The sequence below is a fragment of the Phoenix dactylifera genome, unplaced genomic scaffold, assembly GCF_009389715.1.
Source record: "Phoenix dactylifera cultivar Barhee BC4 unplaced genomic scaffold, palm_55x_up_171113_PBpolish2nd_filt_p 000263F, whole genome shotgun sequence".
NCBI lineage: Eukaryota > Viridiplantae > Streptophyta > Magnoliopsida > Arecales > Arecaceae > Phoenix > Phoenix dactylifera.
In genome coordinates, this window is record NW_024067753.1 from 264,834 (window position 1) to 270,833 (window position 6,000).

A 6,000-nucleotide genomic window follows, 5' to 3' on the forward strand; every position below is an offset into this window, starting at 1 on the left:
TTCAAAAATCAAAGAAAGGGATTGAGCAGATTCAAAGAGGCATCAAGAGCTCCTTCCCCCATTGAAGAGTGAAGCTTCCTTGACAAAGAAGAGCCAAGCGACTTCAAAGCGATAATTTCTTTCTAACTCTTCTTCATTGCTCATATTGTTCTATATGCTCATTTAGGAGTTTAAATCTTTTCTTTTCATTTGTTTGAATACTTTGTAAAGGTTCGTTGGTGAGCCCGCAAAACCAACAAAGATTTTTGGTAAACCCGGAAAACCAAAGTTGTAAAGGTTCGTTGGTAAGCCCGCAAAACCAACAAGGTTTTTGGTGAACCCGGAAAACCAAAGTTGTATAGGTTCGTTGGTGATCCCGTAAAACCAACAAGGTTTTTGGATTGTGAGCCCGGAAAACAATCCAACTGTAATCCGCGAGATTATAGTGAATTCCCAAGGGTACGCTTGGGGAGTGGACGTAGGTGCTAAGGAGAGCACCGAACCACTATATATTGTTGTGTTTGGATTGTGTTTATGCTTTCATTCTCTCTTGCTTTACTTTCTATTCTTGCATTAGTTTAACTCACTCTAATAACCTAAGTAAGCATCCATCGCATTTAACTAAGAAAGTTTTAAAAGCACTAAAGTAAAGAAGAAACCAATTCACCCCCCCCCCCCCTCTTGGCTTGTCACCTTGGGCAACAAGGTCAAGAGAAGAAAGCCCATTGCCCTAAAGTCTACCACCCCTAAACAACAAACTGAGTCGGAAGATTCAGATGATGATGATGAATATGATGAAGAAGGAATGGCTATGCTTGGAAGAAAATTCAGAAAGTTTATGAGAGAAAAGAATAGATTTCATAAAAAGAAACCCTTCTTCAAAGGTAGCTCAAGCAAAGAAAAGGGTAAGGACAAAGAAAAGAAAAAAGAAACTCCTATTTGTTATGAGTGTAACAAACCCGGGCATTATAAGATAGATTGCCCAGAATTGAAATGGATGGCAAGAAAACTGAAAAAGAAGAACTTCATGGCTGAATGGAGTGAAAGTGAGGAGTCAAGTTCAGAAGAGAAAGATCATCAAGAGACGGCCCAAATGTGTCATATGGCCAATGACGATGAGGTAGATTCTGAACTTGAATGTGATTTTACTGTTGATGAATTATATGATGCATTTTTAGAACTAATGGAAGAACATAAAAAACTAATCAATAAAAAAAAGTTCTAAAAGAAGAAAATCAATCTCTTATCAAAGATAAGTTAAAACTATCTCATAACTATGAAACATTAAGTAGGAAACTCACAAATGAAACCAAGAATCTAATTGCTGAAAATGTCAAGTTAAAAGAAGATGCTGAAAAATATAAATTCTTAGTAGATAAGTTTACACTTAATTCAACCAAATTAAATATGATTCTTGATAGTCAAAAAGCTGTATATGATAAGGCTGGATTAGGTTATAAAACAAATAGAAAACAAAAATACTTAAAGAACATTTTTGTTAAAGCTAAAAATGAAAATATTACTTGTCATTGCTGCAATAAATCAGGACATAAAGCATATGAATGTAACTATAGAAAGTCCAGTCAAAACAAATTGAGTAATAATCATAAGATTAAATTCAAGAAAGTTTGGGTTCCAAAAGGAACATCAAGTACTAACCTTAAAGGACCCAACATAGTTTGGGTACCTAAAGCTCTTTCTTGATCTTGATTACAGGGGTGTCTTGCAGCTAATAAAGTGGAAAAACGATAGTATCTAGATAGCGGCTGTTCAAAACACATGACCGGTGACGTAGACCAATTTGTCACCTTGGAATCTAAGAAGGGTGGAGTAGTAACCTATGGAGACAATGGTAAAGGGTATATCTTTGGAAAGGATAAAATTTTCATTACTCCATCTATTTTTATAGAAAATGTCTTATTAGTTAAGGGTTTGAAACATAACCTGCTTAGCATAAGTCAATTTTGTGATAAAGGGTTTAAAGTCACATTTGAAGCATCAGTATGCATAATCACAAATCCTAAAGATAATAGCATTGTACTTGTAGGACAAAGGCAAAGAAATATTTACTTGGTAGATCTTCATGATTTAGGCAAGAAAAATGGATTGTGCTTAATTACTAATGAAGAAAAGAAAAATGAAACAAGTTGGCTTTGGCATCGTAGACTAGGACATGCTAGTATGGAATTAATATCAAAACTAGTCAATAAGGAATTAATAAAAGATGTGCCAAAATTGATTTTTGAAAAGGACAAAATCTGTGGACCATGCTCATTAGGAAAACAAACTAAATCATCATTCAAATCGAAAAATATAGTATCAACAACTAGGCCTTTTGAACTCATACACATGGATCTATTTGGACCCACTAGAACTGCGAGTCTAGGAGGGAAGAAGTATGGACTAGTTATTGTAGATGATCTTTCAAGATATACATGGGTTTCATTTTTGGCACGTAAGAATGAAGCATTTTCAAAATTCTTGAAACTTTATAATAATATCATAAATGAAAAGAAGCTCACCTTAGTAGCAATTCGAAGTGATCATGGTACTGAATTTGAAAATCAACACTTTAAAGAATTTTGTAATAAAAATGGTATCTCACATCAATTTTCAGCACCTAGAACGCCTCAACAAAATGGGGTTGTTGAAAGGAAAAACAGGACATTGGCAGAAATGGCACGGACGATGTTGTGCGAGTCAAATCTTCCAAAGTACTTTTGGGCTGAAGCTATAAGCACTGCTTGCCATATTCTAAATCGGGTTTTAATACGACCAATAACCAAGAAAACTCCTTATGAACTTTGGAAGAATAAGAAACCAACTGCTAAATATCTTAGAGTATTTGGATATAGATGTTTCATTTTAAACAATGGCAAGGAGGATCTAAGTAAATTTGATGCCAAGTCAGATGAAGGTATCTTCTTAGGATACTCCACATCTAGCAGGGCATACAGAGTATTCAATAAAAGAACTCTTGTAGTTGAAGAGTCAGTTAATATCATATTTGATGAGTCTGATAGTGAGTCTGCTAGAAAAGAAAATATTCTTGATGATGATACAGGAATTATTAACTTTGAAAAGTTGAATATTGATGACGTGCCAATTCAAGATAAGAGAGATGATTGCGTGCCACCACAATCTCAAAACTTGCCAAAGGAATGGAGGTATGCATATGGACACCCTAAAGACTTAATCATTGGTGATCCGTCTCAAGGGGTGAGAACTCGATCCTCTCTTAGAAATGTAAATGATTATCTTGCTTTTGTTTCACAGTTAGAACCTAAGACTTATGAAGAAGCTGAAAAAGATACCAATTGGATAAATGCCATGCAAGAAGAATTAAATCAATTCAAAAGAAGTAATGTATGGACATTAACTGAAAGACCAAAGCATAACTATGTAATTGGAACAAAATGGATCTTTAGAAATAAATTAGATGAAAATGGGTTAGTTATAAGAAATAAAGCTAGACTTGTAGCTAAGGGATACAATCAAGAAGAAGGGATAGATTTTGATGAAACATTTGCTCCTGTAGCAAGATTAGAGGCTATTAGATTACTTCTAGCTTTTGCATGTTTCATGGATTTCAAATTATATCGAATGGATGTAAAAAGTATATTCTTAAATGGTTTTATAGAGGAAGAAGTATATGTAGAGCAACCTCTTAGTTTTGAGAATCATGAATTGTCAAATCATGTGTTTAGATTACATAAGGCATTATATGGATTGAAGCAAGCACCTAGGGCTTGGTATGATCGATTAAGCAAATTTCTGCTTAATAATGACTTTAGTAGAGAAAATGTAGATAAAACACTATTTCTCAAAAGAAAGGACGAAAATCTATTAGTGGTACAAATATATGTAGATGACATAATCTTTGGTGCCACAAATAATACTCTTTGCAAAGAATTTGCTGATTTAATGCATGGAGAATTCAAAATAAGTTTGATGGGAGAACTAAGTTTCTTTCTAGGATTACAAATCAAACAAACTAAAGAAGGTATTTTCATTCATCAAACTAAGTATACAAAGGAAATACTAAAGAAGTTTGGGAATAAAAATCATAAGGGAGTAGGCACTCCAATGAATCCTACTGGTAAGCTAGACAAAGATGAAAAAGGAAAGAGTATTGATATTAAGTTTTATAGAGGACTAATTGGATCCTTGCTCTACCTTACTGCTAGTAGACCAGACATCGTATTTAGTGTAGGAATATGTGCTAGATACCAATCAGATCCTAAGGAGTCACATTTAAGTGCTGTTAAAAGAATCCTTAGATATTTAAGAGGAACTACGAACATAGGATTATGGTACTCAAGAGATTCCTGTCTAGATTTGCTTGCATACTCAGATGCTGATTTTGCTGGATGCAAATTAGATAGGAAGAGCACTAGTGGAACATGTCAATTCTTAGGAAACAACTTAGTATCATGGTTTAGCAAAAAGCAGAATTCAGTGGCATTGTCAACAGCTGAAGCTGAATATATAGCTGCTGGCAGTTGTTGTGCTCAAGTACTATGGCTTAAGCAACAACTAGAGGACTATGGAGTTAAGCTAGATAATATTCCTATTAAGTGTGATAATACTAGTGCCATCAACCTTACTAAAAATCCAGTTCAGCATTTTAAAGCCAAACACATAGAAATAAGATATCATTTTATTAGGGATCATGTGCAAAATGAAAACATATGTATTGAGCATATATGCACTGAAAAACAATTAGCCGACATATTCACAAAATCCTTGAGTGAAGATAGATTCTGCATGCTAAGGAGGGAATTAGGCATATGCGATCCTTTCTATTGAAGAGATATAAAAGGGAGCAAGCAGTCTCATGATACATTCCTCCCATTTCTAAAAACCCATGAAACATGAGTCAAAATTGTCATATATAGATTCCTTACTCATGTATCATTGTCTCGGATAGAATTTGTAAGGATTGGAAGCAAGGAAATTTTTAGAAGCAAAAAGGAAGAGAAAGGAAAAAATTCTGAACTTGGGTCGACCCAACCCAGAATAGGGTCGACCCAACGTTGAGTCGACCCAAGAAAATTCTTGAGTCGACCCAACATCGGGACCCCACTGTTAAAAGGGAGACCCGTGAGCTTTTTTAGGGCATTGTTTGCCCTTGTCCTCTTCTGAAAACTCTATTCCCCACTCTCCAAACTCCTCCAATCAACTCCAAACGCTAGATTACTTCAAGATCTTGAACAAATGGGACCCAAAAGAGCCGTAGCCAAGAGATCCGAGAGAGTCTCATGGATCCAACGTGAGGAAAGATTTCGTATCTAAGGTTCTCCGGGCCGCCTCTTTATATAAGGGAGCTGGACTTATCATTACCTGGGTCAGTCTGATGTGTTTCGGTGCCAGGAAACGACTAGTAGTATGGCCTCAACGTGGGCGGCGTATAGTACTGACTACACGTCGGATACAGAGCTGTTGCAATCGACAATTGCTGTCACAATGGCCGATAGATAGGATTGCTAGTCCTGGTTGGCACGAGTCGATTGGTTCATCATTTGTAGGCAAGGCTGTTCACCTCGGTCGGTTAGCTCCTTGGATGGGGCTGAAGTCGTCTGAGGTCGGCTTATTCCGACGTTGCAGTGAGGCCGGTCTGGTTCGAGGTCAAGTGTCCAATATTTTTCTCATCAAGAGCCATGTAACACCTCCATATAATTCTAAAATCACTTTTCCACAATAGAAATTGCTAATAGTAAAATTCCCAAAAATAACATATTAGCTTCACAACTTCATCAAATAAAAGAATAACTGATAAGAAAAATTAACGACAAAATCTTTAGCCAAAGGACCTAATAATAGTAAAGAGCACACAAGCAAATTAAGCTCATAGCATGTACTTTGGAGAGAACTACGTTTTTCAGAAAAACCATAACCATAAACAAAATTCCAATTTCGTTCATCATATGATTTGATGTTTACCTGGAATAAATGGAAATTTTGGTGTAAAAAATGGCCATGTCGTTCCTGTCTGAATTTTCCAGTCAAGAGGATTTATGC